Genomic DNA, 21,262 nt, shown 5'->3' with positions numbered 1-21,262 from the left:
ATCTATTCCTTATCACTACTTTCTTGGGGGAAATTTATCTAACATTATTTTTCCTTTTTAGTATGCTTGCTGTAATCCATTTATTTTCCTTTCATTGCTTGCTCCGACTTTATTCTGGAACAGCACTCTTACCGTGATTATGTTCTGGAATCCTCTGAGATCTCTAGCTAAATTGTGTGGAACACGTGCTGCTGTAAGATTTCATTCAAATGTGGAAAGAATATGCAATTCTGTTCCTGAAATCCCCTTCAGTACATGAAGCATTCGGTGAGTTGCTGATATCTTTATTTAAACTTTGAAAAGCTTAGGCTCTTACTTATTTTTTTTATGCCTATGCTTGACTCCTCTAGTCACTACTTTTAATTGGGTCTATTATTTAAAGGAGGATCCGTGATTGCTTTGTGTCCTCCTGTTAGGTCTGATTATATGAACTATTCCTCAGTGAGTATTCACTTTAGATTCAGTGAGAAATAACTAAAGATTATAAATAATTGCTTTAATGGTTTGTAATACCATTAGAATCTTTGGTAGCAGAGTCTTTGATACCACCATACTCTCAACACATATATTTGCTCCACACCAAGAGAATATTTCTGTTAGGAAAGGAATAAAGAGGCAGGTCTTTATATCCAGGCTCAAATGCTCCATGCTGACAAATAACTATGGTGTTAGCAAAGCCACTTACCCAGATTTGTGCTCAGACTCTCCCGTTTTTTCAAGAAATTATAAATGTGTATTTAATGACACATTTTAAAGGGATGTCTTCAGAAATCTCTTTGAATCATAAACAAGTCATTGTGTAATGTGGACACTAATATTAAGACATTCACCTTGCTCATTCTGAGATCCTTGGATGGTTTTGTTTATAAACATTTCTTCTAGGCATGCCCAGCCTTCAGCCCCAGGTTGTATGTGACCAGAGACAGCTATGGACGAAACCTGGCACAAAATCATAAACTTTCTTAAGACATTATGGGATATTGTTGTGTTTTTTTCTCTAATATGATCACACAGTTCTCAAGTGTGAGATATGTAGGCTATGATATCATGTAGCAATGTTTAAAGATTGGACATACCTTTGATCATGGAAGAGACTTCCCACTGGCTGGAAAAGAGATTGCTGACTAGAGTTTGGAGTGTTTGTTCAAGGAGAAAGAAGGAACTGTGTCATGATTGCCTCTGGCGATGATCCTGCACAGTAGAGTTCACCAAGGAGAATCTTACAGCAGAGAAGTGCACGTATCTTCCCACAGCTTGTGCATGGTAGAAAGACATTGCGTGCCTTGTGTCCAGTGGTCCACAGATACGAACCAGGCCCTGTGATGCTGTGTATCCAATGTGCTGTATCTAGGCCATTCTGTAACCTCAGGGGCTCCGGAACCTAGCGAGTTCTACCAACTGTTCTGCGTTCTCACATTCTGACATCAGCTTTCTCCTGACTACCAAATGGAAGGCAGGAACCTTCAGGAATATTCATGGTTTTTTTCTCCTCTGAGCAATAGCCAGTTTGAAATATCAGAACAAGGCTTCTTAGGACAAGAAAGAAAAGAAGAAGTTAGCACACAGAAGGATTCATAGGTTCAGTGAGCCTGTGAATACCGTTGAAAGCATGCAGACTTTCCTTAGTCGGGGGGGCATTTTCTTCTGTGATTGTTGAGTATATGGTCTATGCCATTGATTTGTGGTTCTCCATCATCTATGCCTGTAATTCAAAGGTTTTTTTTTCTTGGTATCCTTCACTTTCCTTGTGTTTCTTTTCAGTGCTTTAAAATGGTCTGAGTCAAAAGCAAACCCATTTAATAAAGCTCCACAGAACCACAGTGGGAGTGCATGTGTCTGTGTGTAAGCCTAACACTGTATCTACACCTTTATCATGGGAAGACTTTAAAGAAAGTCGGTGACATCACTTTGGCAACCATCAAAGAACTAAGTTGTCACTGAATAAATGAGCACTTCTGTTGTAATTTAAAAATTGGCACAGTGGGGAGAAGTTCAGTTTAAGTAAACTTCTGAGTTGAAATACTCAATGCACATCCTGATACTCAACCACATTCTGTTACTTTTGCCTTCCCAGAAATTCATAATCCCAATACCAATTTTACAAATTTCAGCTGGGCTCCAACCCTAGCTGTACAGTAAAGTCAGAATCTCGAAGACTCCCAGCCTTTTACTTTATTCTGAGGGAAAAAAAAGCATTTTTCATTAATCTCTACAGAATATGAGAGTCACAGCGGCAGGTACTAGCCAAGCCCCACAGTCAACTCTTCACAGAATGAGGAGGTGACAGCCCGATTTAGGGACCATTGAGAGTGGGCAGAAATCTGTGTCTTGGTGTTTGCATCCTTCTCCTGGGCAGTCAAAGGCCCTGGTGGTATCCCCAGGTGCCCTTTGGGTCCTATGTCACAGGCACAGCCCTTGTATAAAAAAAAAAAAAAAAACACCTTTTTATTTTCAATATATGTTTTCTAGATGACAAGGTTAAAATCTTCGAGGATGAAGTAAAATCTTAGCATCCAGAAGGTTTGAGGAAAGGCGTCTGAAGATACCATTCAGGGACTGTATTCTCCAGGTTCCCCCAGGTGAGGGCATCCTGGCCTGCCACTCTTTTTGCTTTAAATCACGGAAGGAAAATGCATCAGAGCCCTGAAAGGTGGAGACTATTGTCTGACAAAGGACTTGTCAGCTAAAGAATCAATTAATTTTCTACTCCTTTAGTGCATGAAGATATAACAATAGGACCTCACACGGCCTTTGAAATGTTGATATATAATTTCTTCTTAAGCGAAAAGAATTGAAACTGGCATTTGTGTTCTCCACAGAATAAAAAAAAGAGCCGTGGTCTGTGGCTTTGATCCCTTTCCTTTCAAAGCCTGGTGCATGGTGTGTGGTATCAGTGTGTTTCGCAGACTCACAATCACGCTCACAGTTACACACACTTGTACTCTCAGACATTCACACACACACGCGTACACACGCACTTGTACACTCGACAGAAAGGCTTAGTTATCGAGACAATGTGGGTATTTTATTCCTTCAAGCTGGCGGTCACTGACTTTCCTCCACGGTCAGATGGATCATCTGAACAGCGTGGAAAGACAAGGGCAAGAAAAGCTTTGATTTATCTGCTGCTTGACTGACTTAGACACATGCAAGAAGACGATACATCACTGGATTAGGACAAGCAGGACCATAATGAGGACTTGAAGTAGGTGACTCGGGCACACCAACATCCACGTTACCACCCCTAAGCAGGCGTGTGTGTGTGTGCACGCTACCCTGCTTTATGTGGCTGAGGGGCACTTGTCTTGCTTCAGAGTAATTTAATGAAGACTCTGGAAGTGCAGTTAGCAGGGCTCTTCTCATAAAGTTCTGGCTCTGGTTAAGTGATCAGTGGTGGAATATAAAGTTGATACAGAATTTCAGACTGTAATACAAGGAATATCAACAGAGGAATGAGTCAGAGACACGGGCAGATATGAGCCTAAGTTTCATGAAGCAAATCTTAAGGCAATGCCGTTTCTGTAGTAAGGAAGACATGCTAAAATGCCCCAATTACCTTCAAAATCAAAGTCAAAGGAGATAAGAGCAAGGAGGGAGAGGGCTGCACTCTCCTTGAAGTCTGTCGTACTGATTGGGTCAGTCTCTTGGAGATTTTATTAAGAATTCCTCCAGATGATCTGGCTTGGAGGTTAAGTTTCCCTGTCAACTGGTAAAAAGAAAGCAGACACATCATGTATCCCAGAGGCTTCTGTGAAGGGTGGGCATGCCACATGAGGCTACTGTGAAAATTGGACATGCCACACAGAGGGTACTGTGAGGGGCGGACATGCCATGCAGAGGATAGTGTGAGGGGCAGACATGCCACATGAGGCTAGTGTGAGGGGTGGACATACCACACAAGGCTGGCAACAGCTAAATAGAGACAAAGAACGAGTTTATTTGCTTTTTGTGTGTACATATTTGGTGTTCACGGATGTGTGTGGGTGTATGTGTATGTGGGTACATGCACACATGCGTACATATGCATGTGGAAGCTGGAGGCTGAGGGTAGGTGTTTCCCTCAGCTTCTCTAGTCTCTTACTTGAGCCCAAAGCTCACTGATTCTGCTAGTCTAGCTTACCAGCTACACCCAGGATCACCGGACCCACCTCCCGAGGCTTAGCTTACAGATAGGTGGCTGTCCTTGCCTAGCATTTACCTGGGTGCTAGGGATCTGAACCCAGTCCTCACACGTGTGCAGCCTACGCTTTACTGACTGACCCGTCTCCACAGCCCTGGAGACAGACGTTCATAGTGGCACGCAGTCCCCACACGTGTGGCTCCCTTGGTAGCAGCTCAGGGAAGACTTTCTTTTGTCTGTGTTTTTACAGTTAATACCTTTTCGTGTTTTCCCTTACCTCTAGGCCAAAACCAAACATTTCAATGTGTCAGTTTTTTTTCTTTCTGATGATTAAGTAAAGGACGGCTAGTGGAAATTTAGTCTTTATTAGCCTAGTTTCTCATTCAAGCAACCCCATGTTGTTCATGTGAGCTCTCTTTTGCTCCATATTTGTCAAGTTCTCATTTCGTGTCGCGTGCTTTCCTCGGTGCCCCTGGCTGTTTGCGGACACTAAAGTACTGGTAGTTACAGAGCAGAAATGAGTTTCTAACGAAGGCCTGTAAACTAGAAAGAACTCTCTGCAAATGGCCTTATTGAATTATGACTAAAAATCAACAAAAGGGCGGGTAAGACATGGTCTTCAAGAACTTTACAGCCATTACCTGATTCGGAGCGAGGACTGTTTCGGTCTCTCATAGAGCACATCTGATTCATACAAAAGAGTCCCTATTAAACATGTTTTTAGGTCAGCTTTGATATTTATAAAATACACCTTCCTCTGGTCTCCATGGATCCCACGGTGTGTAAATAGCCTGATTATTTTTGCCCTCATTTTCGAGGATGATTGTAAAAAGCTTCCTTTTGAGATCTGAGAGGCACAGTCAATTGCCTTCTTCACTGAATGATCCAAAATGGGAGGCCGAAGCCTGGCAAGGGAGTGTGGTCTCATCAAGGTTTTGCAACCAGGGGCAAGTTTTGGGAAGAGCCCCTTCCTGGTCTCTTTCCTCTGTAGGATCTGATGGCTCTGTGGCAGCCACTTGGTTTCTCACGGTTCGTTCTCTGGAAACGGTTGCTCCTTTATACCATTGGGCTAGTAGTGTTCCCTCCCAAACTCCAGTTGCTGCTAGGCACCTTGTGCCTCCTCTGCTGCTCTGCAGACCAGTTTGTGCTGAATCTTTTGCTCCTTCTCAACATGTGGTTGAATTTCCATTTGATCCTGCCTCTCCAGATCGTTGCTCATTTTACATACGCAGTGCTGTCCATGCTTGGCTCCAATGCGCTGGTGACTGATGGGATTTACAGGTGTGGGGAGCCCAGACCTGGGTAAAAAGAGTCAGAGGCCTTATTTGGAAAGCCCAGGGGTTGTATGAACAACAACAGACATTTTAAAAGTGAGATTATATTTTAATTTTAAATTTACATTGTCAATACACACACACCATTTACACACGTACATGCACACACACATATATACACATGTACATGCACACACATATATACATGAGTCACATTCAGCACTAGGCATTTGCTTTTCCTTTCCTACACTGTTGAAAGAGAAGAAAGAAGCAATGCATCCGGTGGTAAACAGTATAGGCAATAGAAACAGGGTGAGTCAAAGCCTAGTGTTGTCTTCCTGTGCCTTGGCCCCAATCTCTTTTCCTGAGGCAAATGGACAGTGTTTGTTGTTGTTGTTTGTGCGATTGTTTCTGGAGGTTCCAACTGCATGTCAAAATAATGTTTGTGCCTCTATTTCACACTTGTCAGTTATAAAGGTTCCATATAGACTTTCTTATGAGAGATGGGGCATTTGTTACACACACACACACACACACACACACACACACACACACACACACATTTTACTGTATTTCTCATTCTTAGGATGGTTGTTCTGATGAGATTGAGAAGTACCTGGAGTTGGTAAAGGACACTGTGGGTGTGTCTGCGAAGGAGTTTCCCTAGAGGACAGACAGAAGATGAAGGCTTCAGCTGGAATGTGGTGCTGTCATCCATAACCCGGGGCTAGCTGAAATAAAAGGGAGAGTGGGTCTTCTATCATAGACCCTTCTCACTCTGCTTCCCAGATGCTGCCCTGTGAGCTGCTCCACTGTCCCTCTGGACTGAAACGTGTGACACCACAAGTCAGGGACAAAACATTCCCCTTGAGCTCCCTGTCACAGTGGTGGAGAGGGAGCACTATTGCCTGCTATTTCTGACATTTGATGTCTATAGTTCCATGTTTGCCCTTACGTCTTTTATATTCTATTTCTTCTTTTAATCTAAGCTTCCAATGCTTTCAGTGACTCCCAAATTTTGCTTTCATGATGTTACATATAATTGGATACGACCAAGGAGAGTGTAGATTAGTATCCTTATGTTTCTAGTGTATTGGCATGGGGTCAATTACATGCTATATGAGCATAATTCAGAGAAATAGATTTCATATTGAAGAACTTAAGGATCACAGATTTTAAAATGCATAGTGTCAGAAGATATATACCCCTTAAGCATACAGAGAAATCCTGTTGCCTCCATTTTATGTGTTGGGACATGAAGATCCCAGGTCTACTTTCATAGTGTCTATTCACGGATTCAGCAATACTTCTTGAGTTCCTACTCTGCCAGGCACTGCTTTACAGATGACGATGTAGGAGATATGCTGTGAGATATTTGTACACTGTGCAAATTGGTTACTATAGTTGGATTAATAAAGAGCTGAACATAAATAGGTAGGCAGGAGATATAGATGGGACTTCCATGCAGAGAGAAAGGAAGTACTCACAAGAGAAAGGAATCTAGGCTCACATCAGATGCCAACAAGACATGGAGGGAGTCAGACATACAGAATGAAAGAGAGTTACAAAGCCATGAGGCAAAACATAGGTTAATATAAATGGGTTAATAAAAGTTCTAAGAGCTAGTGTGACAAGCCTAAGATAAGGCTGAGCTTAACAAATAAGTCTCTGTGTCATTATTTGGGAGCTGTCAGTACAGAGAAAGTCAAAGATGTGCCTCTACTCTTATAGTCCCTTGATGGCAAATACACATATCATGTGATATCAGGTGGTGTCTAGTGCCCCGTGTGAAGATGAAGAATAGGGCATGGGTTGAGCGATCATAATGATAGGGATGTTGGCTAGACACCTTGCCTTTTGCAAAGTGACATTTCAGCAAATACCTTCAATCTACGAGGATTTGGGGTTTGGAGGACTGCTGTAGTGACCTCATGGGCTTGCTGTAAGATCCTTTGGGGTTTTGAGAGAAGCAAACACGGTAATAGTCAGCATCCTGGAAATGCACAGTTCTAGCATTGTGTTACGCTCCTTACCTTCCAATGGTGATCTAACTTGCAAAGTCAGGACTTGGACTGTTGGTGACAAAAAGCACGTATTTACGTAAGACCCCAAAGAAGAGGTACAGGCAACGGGGTAACATGTGACTCAAAATTTGAGAAGTTGTATGATATGCTGGCCAAAGGAACCCCTATTGGTGTGAGTGAGAGGCAGATAAAAGTGCCCCATCCCCCCAAATTTACTCATACCCTAATTATTGGAGCTTGTGAATATTGCTTTACACTGCAATAATTTGTTACCCTATATGCCAAAAAATGCAATCAAGAGAGAGGTTTTGAGAGAATGAACTCATTTGAACTGGAATATCACGGACCCTCACCCAGGGGAGACCCAGAGGTGCAGACAGAGATTAAAGTACATGCATAGAAGAAAAGGGAACATAAGTGATGGCTGCACCCACCGGAAGCCTGAAGAGACGCAACATGTTTCTGTGAGATCTCAAAAGGAAGCATTTCTTGATAAAACCTTGATTTCAGACTTCTGGCTTTTAGAACCACAAGTGAAATTTCTCTTGTCTTTTGCCACACAGTTTGTGGACATTTGTTGCCATAGGAATGTCTTGGAAGCTAGCAGTTGGGAACCTGTGGAGTCAGGGGAGGATCATGTCCTCAAAAAGGAAAGCAAAAATGTATTTACCTTAATTTATGCACATCAGCATTTTCAAGTGGCTCTTAGGTTGACAGGATATTGTTATGTTGTCTGCTTCAGGGAGCTGTTAGTTCTGTCCTATGCTTGATATGAAATCATTACTGAACAATAAAATCACAGGAAGCAAGAACTTTTAGAAATCCTTCCTTAATATGTGAAAGTAAGCAATAATATGGCTTAAGAAAATATATTCCAGGAAGAGGCAAAAACAAGTACAGACGCCCCTGTAGTGGGAACAGATATGGGGGATGTCCAGCAATGAGTCCAGTGTGATAGGCTTCACGAGCCTATGAGTCCCCAGAGAAGAGGGTTTCCACAGAGAATGGCCTCTAGGCCAGACCAAGGATTTTATGCTGTAAGTTAATTACACAATTAGATCTATTACTACAATTCATTGTGAATACTTAAGAATGTAATACATAAAAACATATCCATTGTGCACATTAGTGCAATTGTATGATGACTGATACATTAGATCAATTATTACAATTCATTTTGAACACTTAAGGGTGTAACTGATACATAAAAACATATCCACTGTGCACATTAATGGAACTGTATGGTGACTGATACATTAGATCAACTACTACACTTCATTGTGAACACTTAATGATGTAACCGATACATAAAAACATATCCACTGTGCACATTAATGGAATTATATGGTGACTATGATACGTGTCTATACTGTATAATGTAACATTGAGTTCAACAAGCTTTACAATTGGTATGTGCCTATACTGTATAATGCAATATTCGTTTCAACAAGCGTGATGACTGATATTATCTATACTATATACTGTAAATTAGGCTCAGCATGCATGACAATTGATGTGTGTCTACATTGTATAACTTAGATCAGCTTCCGCATGCATGCTGACTGGCCTGAGTATACATTGTATCAGGTAACATCAGTTTTAACACATCTGTCTCCTCAAATCATTTGGTTAAGCTCCAACTCTTCACATGTCTTTCTTCTAGCTTTTAGAAGTGTCTAGATCTTTAGCATCTACATTTATGTCACTGGGCAGTAGTCAGCTAACATCTAGTAAGCTTGATGAGAAGTTACTGGGTAGTTCTGAGGGGAGGGGCTTGGTATGTGACAGAATTGACACTCTGAAATGACAGTTCTGGCTGGGGTAGAGAGCTAGCTGACTGAAGAACCCAGACTACAAGTGTTAGAAGAGGGTGACTGATGGAGGAGGGTCATCTGTCTATGTGTTACTTTCATTGGTTAATAAAGAAACTGCCTTGGCCCTTTAATAGGACAGAAAATTAGGTAGGCGGAGTAGACAGAACAGAATTGTGGGAGAAAGAAAGCAGAGTCAGGCAGATGCCTCAGGCAGTCGCCATGCCTCTCCTTTCTGAGACGGACACAGGCTAAGAATCTACCCAGTAAGCCACTACCTTGTGGTGCTACACAGATTATTAGAAATGGGTTAATCAAGATGTGAGAGTTAGCCAGTAAGAGGCTAGATCTAATGGGCCAAGCAGTATTTAAAAGAATACAGTTTCCGTGTAATTATTTTGGGTAAAGCTAGCCGGGTGGCGGGAAGCGGCCTGCTGCTCCTATTTCTACAGGTTACTGTAAGCTCAGGGGCTTTTGGAACCCACACTCTTTCCCAAGTAACACCATGTTTGCCATTGGCATATGAGAACATACACATGTGGCAGATGCCGTGAACTTGTGCTCATGGTTGAGGTCTGATTCTAGAAGTTTATTGATTGTGTATAAAGAAAAGCTTTAAGATTGATTTATTGCATTGCCAGGGGTTACAGAGGACACAGGCACTAGGAGGAAATGCTTCTGATAGAGTCGAGTGGGTTGTCCAGTTGCCCTCAGTGTTGTGGACACCCTTCCTCCTGAAGGGCCAGGCCATCTAGCCTGGCATGCTGTGACCTAGTCATCTGCCTGGTGTGGTATGACCTAGCCATTTGCCTGGCATAGTTTGGCCTAGTCATCTTACTGGGATAGTGTGGCCTACGCATCTAGCCTGGCATGGTGTGGCCTAGCTATCTACCAGACATGGTATAGCCTAGACATCTACCAGGGGAGGCTTGGCAGTTATATGTGAGAAAACAAAACAAAACAAAACTTAATTGAAAAACAAAACAAAACAGAACAAAACAAAACACAACCATTAGCAGCATACCTGTACAAGCAAATAAAAAGTAATAAAGCCCCAAGCACACAGCTGTGAAGACAGCAGTTGAGGGCATGCAGCCAGCGTGCTTGCTCAGAAGGCTCTTCTGCTGTGAGCTCAGGAGCTGACAATAGTCCACACCTCCCCTTTTCATTTGGTTACGTGGCTTACAAATGTCAGGTCAAGGGAAACGTAGCATGCTTGATGAAGTGAGCTCATTTCCAGTTTAAGTCACTCTGACTTTTATAGTATGCTGGTCAAACCTACATGCTCAATTCTGGTCATCAACTGAAGCAATGCAACCTGACTCCCAACACTCCCAAGTTCCCCATTGTCCAGAGTTCCACAATCAAAGTCATTGACAATTATTACTTCAGCTGAAGGAGAATATCCAAGGTCAATCCAGTTTTGAGACTCCATTGTGACTGCCCTTGAAATTATAGAGATGATAACCCTGAATGCAAGGTTCTTCTGAGACACAGAGAGGACCTCAAGTTTTCAAATGTTTGTCTTTACATATCAAGTGCCAGTGCTGGGAAACTGTATAGGGAGCTGTCAGAGAAGCAAGGAGGTGGGAGTGGGGAGAGCAAGATGAAAGTCCTTAGCATGTCCCGTTTGTTCTGTCAGAGCTGAAGGGCAGGAGAGGTGAGGGAGATACTCAGAAGGTGGGTCTGGGCTTCTCCGCCCCCATCCGACACAGGGTGAATAGTGTATCCAGACCTCTGCCTCTTCCACTGAGCAAATGGAGAAGGGCTGGGAGCCTGTAGACCAGACAAGGTCTTGGGAGCTGGTGGAGGACAGCAAGTAGGCTCCTAGGACCTTGGAAGAGAAAACAAACAACCAAACTCAGTTCTCAACTCAATTCTCACATCAGGAGGTCGGCGCCCCACTGCAAGAGATCAATGGGATGGGACATCTTAACAAGAACTGCTGGGGACACAGTCTCATGTAGCCCAGGCTCGCCTTAAACTTGTCATAGCTGAGGATGTTCTTGATGTCTGGCTCATCCTGTCTCTACCTCCCAAGGGATTACAAACAGGTGGTACCATACCCAGCTTCAGACATTGATTTTTAAAGAAAAAGACTCATAGTAAATGTTTATTTCTAATCTTCTTAAAAGGCAGTCTCAAGTCTCTCTGATCATTTGTCTGGCCAGTGCTCGTTTTCTTTCCTGTTGCTGCTGGCATTGACATTTGCACGAGTCCTGTCTTGGCTCGCTAGTAGAAATCATGTATAAATAATGCAACTTCCGCTTATACTGGAGTCTTCTCAGTCTGAATGCTATAAACTGAGTAATTCATACTGAATAGACATTTATTTGGTTCAGAGTTTTAAAGGCTGGGGAGTCTAGTAGCATAGCACTGGCATCTAGGTAGTGTTCTCAGGATGCAAAATTATGGCAGAAGGCAGAAGGGCAAGAAAAGAGAGATTCTAGCATAGGAACCGAAACCTGTGGCCCCAGTGCACACCCTCGACAGCTAATCTATCCATGAGGATAGAGATATCACATCTTAAATGCCATGCCCATCAACACTTTCAAACTGGAGATTATTACTAACATGGGGACTTTGGGGGACATAAACCATAATAATTCTTATTTTTCTAGTAATCAAGTATATGTAATTAGTGTTTCAGAAATAGTGGTAGCACTATACATAGTGGTAGTATATATTTTCAATCAGAAAAAAGGTTTTTTTTTGGAAAGTTCATTTTTTTTTTTTTTAGTATAAACTGGAAAAAAACAACTTGAGGGCAATGTAAAATTAATTATAGACCAAACATTTGCAGACATCTGTGTCAAGATCTGTGAACTTTGATTTGGTCACCACATTAGTTACTTTTCTGTGCCTTGATAGACTTCCTGGACAAAGAGCAGCTCAGAGGAGAAAACGGTTTAATTTTGGCTTTCAATTTTAGGTTCCAGAAGGGATACAGACCATCATTCTGAGGAGAGTTTGGGAGCAGGAGTGCAAGGCCAGACTGGCAGTCAGAAAGTGGGGTGATCATGTTTCATCCACACACAGGAAGCAGCACAGGAGGATAAAGTGGGATCATGCTACAAAACCTCGAAGTCTACCCCAGAGATGTCCTTGTCACCAGGGCGCCACCTCCTCTAGGGTTCCCAGACTTCCCAAATTAGCAGCATTGACTGGGGACCCAGTGCTTAAATCCTCGAGCCTATGGAGGACATTCTTATTCAAGTTAACACACAGGGCAGGCTTGAGAGGACAGGGATGGGGAGAAAGACTAGAGGACAGTCTAAAAAGCCACCTGTGATGAAGAACAGAAAACAGCCTTTCCCGAAGAACAGGCGTGTGAGGAGTTTAACTCAGGCGAGGAGCATAAGCGGACGTTAGAACTGTCTTCCAGTATCTTGAGGATTGTTGTCTTGAAGAATGGGCTCTCTGTTGCCATAGAACACTGACTTGATTCGAGGAAACCCATGCTTTGCTGGCACCACACTGGAATCGCCCACACAGACCCCACTTTCTTCCAGAGGCACCTTCAGCTGGTGCGTAAGAATCCATACCACTTGATTTGACAAGTTCCGATAGAGGGACCTGCAAGTCACTTTCTATAGCAGACAGAACAAAAACCCCCAGCAGGTAGAAATCGCCTGAAGCGTTGTGTAACGTGTTTCTAGAGAACACGGACATACAGTTGTGAGTCTCTCATTTGATGTCAGATTTGATCCCTGCTTTAGTAGCATGTAAGTGCACCCTCGGAGGAAAAGTTAAAGTGCTTACCTTGGGGGATACCCTGAGCCTTGCCTCCTTTATCTTCTATGGTTTATTAATTTTCTCTTCGGTCTTGGGAAAATTCTTCGTTGATTTTTTTTGGGGGAGGGGAGTTTCAAAGATAATGTCTTGTGGAATGAAGTTTTTCCCCTCTTCCCTGCTCCTGTTTTTCTTAGCAGCATCACTAATCCACTGTGTCTGACGGGCTTGCCACTATGCCTTAGCACTCCGGATCACCACTTCTGGGCTACATGACACCCCTCCCACAGAGTGGCCCCTCTTGCCTCTTTTGCAGGAATGGCACTGTGACACGGAGGTTGCTAATGGAAACCATGTCCCTTCTCACAAATGTTTTTTGTTGGGCTGCATGGTCAGCATTCTTTCACGGAATAGCATGGCCTCCCTTCAGTTTCCCCAGCTATTACAGCAGTTCTGCTATGAGTGGGGTAATGCTCATCCTTGTGTCTCATCCGGTTAGAGGAGTCTTGTGCCGGGGGACCTGTGCCCCGAGGTTATAAGGACTGTTTAGGGATACAAAGATGTAGGTCTTTTTATCTTAGCTACTTTCTCATCTCATAATACAGAAACAAAGCCGATGTTGACAGACACGCATGTGCTGGACAGTTTTATGTCAACTTGACTCAGACTAAAGCCACCTGAGAGGAGGGAGCCTCAACTGCGAGATTGCCTCCATAAGATGTGGCTATAGGTAAGCCTGTAGGGCATTTCCTTAATTAATGATTGATGTGGGAGGGCTTGGTCCACTGTGGGTGGTGCCATCCCTGAGCAGGCGGTGCCATCCCTGAGCAGGCGGTCCCTTCAGTTCAAAAAGCAGACTGAGTAAGCCAGGTCAAGCAAGTCAGTAAGCAGCATCCCTCCATGGCTTCGGTGCTCCCGCCTCCAGGTTCCTGCCCTGTTTGAGCTCCTGTCCTGACTCCCTTCGATAATAAACAGTGATAAGGAAATATAAGTCAAATAAACTCTTTCCTTCCCATGATGCTTTGATCATGGCGTTCCATCACAGCAACAATAGCCTTAACTACGACTGCAAGCAAGTGACCCAGGCCATTGACAATGTGCTCAGATCAGACCTCAATTTTTGGTAATCAAGGCTTGGTTATTGTTCTCTACTCTGAGAAGTGAGTTCAATTGCATGTGCAAGTATGGATTGGTAAGGGTGACATCATGTTTTCCAGACCCCCTTCCCCTAGATACTTGCATCGCTCTTAGGAAGTTCCTATTGCATGATTGAAGGGAACTTGTAAGTCTCCTCACTGTTCATCTTACTGATAACACAGAGTGACTGGAGAAAAGCAGACCAAGAACCCGGCTGTGAAGAAGAGATAGATGCGTTTCCACATGTAGACTTTGGGGTTAATTTGTGGCATGGACAGTGTGGTTGTACAGTTTGGGGTTTCATCTTGGTTTTAAGCAACAGAATGGTTGCTTTGCATTCTGATGGTAAGACGAGATGGTCCAGGCATATGTAAACTAGGTAATGTAGCACAGTATGTAGGAACAGACAGCTACTTTACACTTGGTAACCAGCAGGAGGTAGAATTTCACTGACGATTCTTAAATTATAGCTGGATCTCAACTTTGACACAAGCAGAATGATTCTATACCTTCAAAAGTTGCATTTGAAGTGGATTCAAATTATTTATGGTAATTAAACTGTGGTGTGGGACGATTATCTGTATTCTGTCAATTATATTTTAAATAAACGCTGATTGGCTGATAGCCAGGCAGGAAGTATAGGTGGGAAAACGAGACAGGAAGTAGAGGTGGGACAATGAAAACAGGAGTATTCTTGGAAGAAAAAAGCTCTTTCCACAGTCCTGCCCAGACCACCAAAGAATCAGGATGTGATCTGCCCCGCTAAAAATGGTACCAAGCCATGTGGCTAACATAGATAAAAATAATGGGCTATGTAAGTTATAATAGCTAATACAAAGCCTGAGCTTTTTGGCCAATCAGTTTATATTTAATACAGACCCTCTGTGTGATTTTCTTTGGGACTTACCGGCTGTGAAAACTGGGCAGGACAGAAACCCCAACAAGCAGGCCCTCATGTTACAAAACTGTATTCTTCTTACATTAAAAAAAATCACTCACTAGTAAGTAGTCAAGTCAACTCTTTTGGGACACCTGATAGATTACTACCATCTCCAGCCTCCCTGTGGTCCTCACAAGCAGAGGGGGCTATCTCACTGAAATTTCATCATACAGTCTGGAAGGATCTTCTTGACATTCACTTCAGTTCACTATATTTACATATGACTAAAGATATCTAGTCACCCATGAACTAACTGTGTAAGGGGGAGAAGCCTGACAAATGACATATGTCTGGGAGAGATGGGGGAGAAGTTTCTTTGAATTAAATGGGAGAGAGGCTGAGAGGAAGAGCCCAGGAAAGACAGGCCAGAAAGATCTAGAAGGAAATTCAGGTGGAAGGCCAAAGTTGAGAGGAAACTAGCCATCCTGGAAGAATAATTGTGTTTGGAGCTTTTAGGTAGATACTGGGGTTGAGTAAAAGATTGTAACCATACTCTATTCTTTCTCCATAGTTCTGATGACTAGTCTGTGCCCAATACTGAACTCAAAATGGAACGAGGAGATGGAAAGAGTGAGGTACATATTCCAAGATGAAGAAAGCCTCCCATGGCCTAAGATCTACTATATAGGAGTGTTACATTTACTCCATTTTCTCCAACATGTTTTCTTTACATTTTTCTTTCTTGTGCCTGGAACTCTTCCTCTCCATGCCCTACCTTTTACTTTCTTGCTTCCTTTTCCCATGCTTATTTTCTGTTCAAAACGTCACTGATTCTGGAAGCTTTTTTTTTTTTCAACTCTCCCTTGACCCCTGAGCATGTCCAGTGAACATATTAAATGAATGGAAAATTATATTTATAAATTAATGGAATGACAATGAGGGAATGGTGATGTTAATTAGTTTTCTCCCTGAAATGGTGATTGTTAATTGTCAACTTTAAAGGGTCTCGAATCACCCAGGAGACAGGTCTCTGGGTATGCCTCTGGAGAAATATTGTGATTACATTAATCAAGGTGGAAAGAGGACCCTACACTTGGTTTCAGCATCCATCATTACCATGCATTACAAGGTAGGTTTCACTTTCACAGTAACTGAGGTAGGAAGTCCTGCCTACTCTGGGTAGCACTGCTCCCTGCCTGGAATCTTGGGCTATCTAAATGGAGGAAGGATGCTGAGCGGCAGCATGCATTTGTCATTGTTTATTTTGTGATTGCGGATGTGGTGTGACCATCATCTTCAAACTCTTCCTGTCATGACAGATGGTGTGCTTGACCTGTGAGCCACAGAAATACTCATCAGGGATCATCTTTGAAGATTCGTTGTTAATGTATTTCATCTCTCCAATAGGCAGTCCCCACTCTCTCCCAAAATAACTAAGACAGAAACTAGTACTGAGAAGTGGAGCCACTGCTGTGATAATCTGATCGTGTGTTCCTTAGGAGCTGTTTCGTGGCTTGAATTTGGAACTTTGGGTTAGGGAAGTCCTAAACAGAGATTAATGAATGGGTCGTTCTGATGGGAGCTTGGAAGACTAGGCTTACGAGGGAACACAGACATTGGAAACTCCGTTGATGGGGCTCAGAAGGAACAAGCATTCTCTCAGGAAATGGGCTAGGACCATTCGTGTGATAGTTTGGCCAAGAATCTGCCTGTGTCCTGTGGACTTGAATTAAGCGACTGATTAAAGGTATACGAGTGTGACAGAGAGGCCTCTGAGCACTCCTGTGGGAGACTGTCTTGAGCATGTTAATTCGCGTAGGAAGACTGAGTGCAGCATTTCCTGGGTTGTGGTCATGGTGTGCATAAAGGCTTGAAAGTGGACTGAGCACAGCATTCATGGACTTCTGCTTCTAGATGTGGCTTGATACCATTCCCATAAATTTTGCGCATAGAACCGCAAGGAAGAATGAAGCCTTCAAACATAGTCAGGTCTCTTCCTGCAAGTTATCAGAACCAAATTAGCCAGTCTAAGGCCCCCTTCAGCCTTTTGTGTCAGTAGTGTGAGAAGGTCCAAATCTTCAGGTAAAACTAAGTAACACATTCTCTTTATGCAATTTAAGCTCCCCAAACCATCAAAGCCCCTAATTGCTGGCACAGGCAGCAATTACCTTAGTTGTTGTCAGGTGTGATTTCAGGAAGTACATTCTCAAACACTGTGTCTAGATTCTGATTGTGGGATATATTGTATATGAGTTCATCATTAGTTCAGAGCATATATTTAATTTTATATCATCTTTCAGGATTTTCCATTGGTTGGTCCTTGATCAATGCAGCTGCCTCTGGCAGATTTCTGGATGGCACTTAGCACAGGCACACTGCTTTCTTGCTGTTAAATAATTTTCTTGCTTAGAGGCAGCGTTGTATGGTACACAATGAGAAGGACTAAGGTATAATTCGTGTCTGAGGATAAGAGTACTGGCAGAAAACTATAGATGGGTTAGAACCATTTATATCCCGACAAACACAAGGGGCTGCTCCTTATGATGCAAAGTTCCAGTAGACTAAATAATCTCTCGCCAGGTGGCTCACTTGTGTTCGTGACAAGAAGTAGCACATTTGTGACTCACTTTCAGTATGTGCTGGTGTCAGCTCAGACACTCAACGACAGCAACTGCCAGCTGGCGAGTGTAATTCCAGCGTTCCTGAGGCCTTCCATAACCTCGTATCTCTCTGTGGGCTCTGATTTGCCTAAGAAAAGAAACTACATGTGCAGACTATGTTATCATGGACATCCGGATACTGAGAGGTTCTTGGTGGTGGTATTGATACCTGCACGGTACTCATTAAGGTTAATATTCATTATCAACTTGAGTTATTAAAAGACACCTATGACATTAGAAGAGCATGCTTTAGATAGTTCATCTGTGAGGCCATTTCCACAGATGATTGGATCACGAGGCATCTAATCTAATCAATGATTGATCCTGTGATGCTTATATAATGTGACGCCATTGTTAGGAACTAATGGAAACAAGGTGGAAGGGCATTTGGGAGGAAGTATTCAGTGGAGGCCTACCTTTTCAGGCTTTCTCTTGTCTCTGCTCCTCCAGTGTGGATGCCTGTTTCCCCGCACTGTGAAGTGAGCTGTCTTGCCCCACCACATGCTACGGAGCAGCATCCTGTGAACATTGTTACTTCAGCTTCACAACTGGAGACATTCTTGGTCTAACTCAGTGGTTCTCAGTCTTCCTAATGCTGCGACCCCTTAACACAATTTCTCAGGCTGTGGTGACCCCAACCAGAAAATTATTTCGGTGCCACTTCATAACTATAATTGTGCTACTGTTATTGTAAATATCTACTATTCAGGATATCTGATATGTGACACCCCACCCTTGAAAGGGTTACTCAGTCCCCAAAGGGTCACAATCCACAGGTTGAGAACCGTTTGTCTAAATGAACAGAACACATTTGTTAGAGATGGCAAGGAATCAAAATCTGAGGAACTGATTTTAAATATAAAATTGAGAATTTAAATCTCAGGCAAAGGCTTCCTTAAGCCAAACCCACATCAGCCTTCAACTCAGTGTCCGGATAAATACATCATCCATTGGGTATTATTCTGACACATTCTTGGCCTTATTCTGACACATGCAGCAGAACAATAGAGACCGTGATTTGTGACAAGATAGTCTTGGGCTGACACCCCCTGCCCCAGCTTTCCATCCCTGCACCGTGCCCATTGCTTTAGGTTCCACGCAGGTGGTGGAGCCATCTCACAGAAATGTTTACACAGAGAATTCTTTATTACCTCTGACAGATGTATTGTAGCCCCATTGCTTCCCCAACCTCAGTTCCTGGAAGGCTGCCCAGCATTGTTGCTAGATATCATTGCCATGGCAACCATAGACCATGCCACCAGGGTGAGATACAGAAAAGGAAAAGTAGTGTAGGAATGGATATTTTTTTTTTTGAGGCTCTGGTCCCTCTGGCTTCACACCTGACAGAAACATATGTGTATCCATGAATAGAACTTGAGGGTAAAGCAAGCTAGGACATTGGAGTGCTAGGGATAGACTAACCAGGGAGAGTGTCTCACAAAGAAGCAGGGGGACAAGTTAGTCTCCAAAATGTAAAACTGTTTTCTTATTTTCCTCTAAATATAGAGTTACTGGGCTGCTGGATCTCCTTTCACAGCAGAATGGACTGATAACTGTGTCTTGGTCATCAACACCGTAAAAGCAGCTTCATTGAAACATCTCTCTTGCTCCTGCCGTCAACCCAGCCACAGCAAATTAGCTTGCTCACCTGAGCCTGCGGGTGGAGTGCGGCACTGATTTAGGTGTCATAGATTTCTAGATTAGAGGCAAATGGACGAAGCATCAGCATTGTCCCATCCTTTGGGACTGGCAGTCGCTACAGGGGCTTGCTTCCCCTTAGCTTCATGGAGCTTAACTATATGACCAAAATTTAGCCTGATAAAACACCAGTAGCCCCCAAATGGAAAGCAAAGGATTGTTAATTACAACTGATTATGAAAATAAAGTGGGACTGAGAAGAGGGTTTCATGCAATTTTAATGATGAAATTGGGAGCAGCCTTTCAAATGATTTTCTTTTTGGAATTACTGAAGCTTTTCATCATATTGTGGGCAGCAGTAACCTGAGGTAGAGTGTCAGGAGCTTTTGTTTTTGTGTCTGTTTGTTCATTTCCTCTCCCTTTTGGGTGCCAGGCATGTTCCCCTCACCAAGGGCATTTGAATATTACCCATGCATGTGCTTGTTCTTCCTTTTCTCTGCTTCTTGGCTTCTTTGATGTTAGGTGGTCTGCACTGACACACACACACACACACACACACACACACACACACACATGCACACACACATACACACACAAATGCATACACACACACACACCCTATCTGGATGAACTGTTAAAGTGTGAACTGAAATAAGCCTTTCTTTCTGAAGTTGTTTTTCTCAGACACTGGCCACAATAATACATTTGTCTAATACAATATGGCATGGTGGTATACATCTTCAGTCCCAATACTCAGGAGACATATCTCTGTGAATTCAAGGCCAGCCTGGTCTACAAAGTGAGTTCCAGGCCAGCCACAGCTATACAGTGAGACCCTGTCTCAAAAGCAACCTCCCATACGATAACCTAAGATGTAGAGCCTTTTAAAGTGAGGAGTGAGAGCAGCCCTGAATCTGCTCATTTTTTATGTTTGTTTGTTTCTGAATGTTAGCTGCCCTTTGTCTGTATCTCTGTGTTCTGGTCAAGAGATAGCACATGGTAAACATTTGTTACAGTTACTTTGCTATTTTAAATTCTCCTCCTCCTCCTCCTCCTCCTCCTCCTCCTCCTCCTCCTCCTCCTCCTCCTCCTCCTCCTCCTCCTCCTCCTCCTCCTCCTCATGTTTGCTCATTCTTTATCCATGTTGGTTAATTTCTCTCAACTTGACACAAACTGGGATATATCTGGGAAGGTGTCCCAACTGATGAACTGCCCATACCAAATTGGTCTTTGGACAAAGTCTGTGGTACATTGTTCTTGATGTGTGACTGATAGGGGAAGGCCCAGCTAACCTTGGGTCATTTTACTCCGGGCAGGAGGTTCTGGGGTGTATGAGAAGGCAGACTAAGCCAATCAATTGTGAGCAAGTCAGTAGTCAGGATACTTTCATGGTCTCTGTGTCAGTTCCTGCCTTGCATTCCTGTCCTGACTGCATCAAGTTGCCTTTGGTCATGGTTTTTATCATAGCAGCACAAAGCAAACTGGTGTAGACACTGGTACTAAGATCATGGGATATTGCTGTGACAGATTCATACTGCTTTTGAGCAGACTGTGGAAGAGTTTGGGATGTTGGATTGGGAAAGTCATTGAGTAGCCAGAGCTTACTGAGATGTTGTGGAGTTTGTAAGACAATGCTGAGAGCAGCGCCCATGATGAAGACCATGATGGAAGGAAGTTTAGAGTATTTTAAAGACTTTATCAGGGTCATTCATATGATATTTTGAATTAAGAACCTCTGGTGTCTTGTCAACTTGGGCTGAACGCTCAGAGCCATTAACAAGAGACCAGGACTACTGAGGTTAACCCTCTTCTTTACTGGGATAATCAATATTGATTAATGGTGGGTGAGAAATCAGCTGTGATTCAGAAAAGACCAACATTGAGTTGAAATCATCTTGGATGATTTCTTCAGGGTCAGCACACAGAAGATGGGGTCCAGAACATGTCAAGGCTGCATCTTATGCTGGCAGCTGAGCCTGTCAATGT

Source organism: Arvicola amphibius, chromosome 9, assembly GCF_903992535.2.
Source record: "Arvicola amphibius chromosome 9, mArvAmp1.2, whole genome shotgun sequence".
In the NCBI taxonomy this organism is placed as follows: domain Eukaryota; kingdom Metazoa; phylum Chordata; class Mammalia; order Rodentia; family Cricetidae; genus Arvicola; species Arvicola amphibius.
This window is presented reverse-complemented; position numbering follows the sequence as displayed.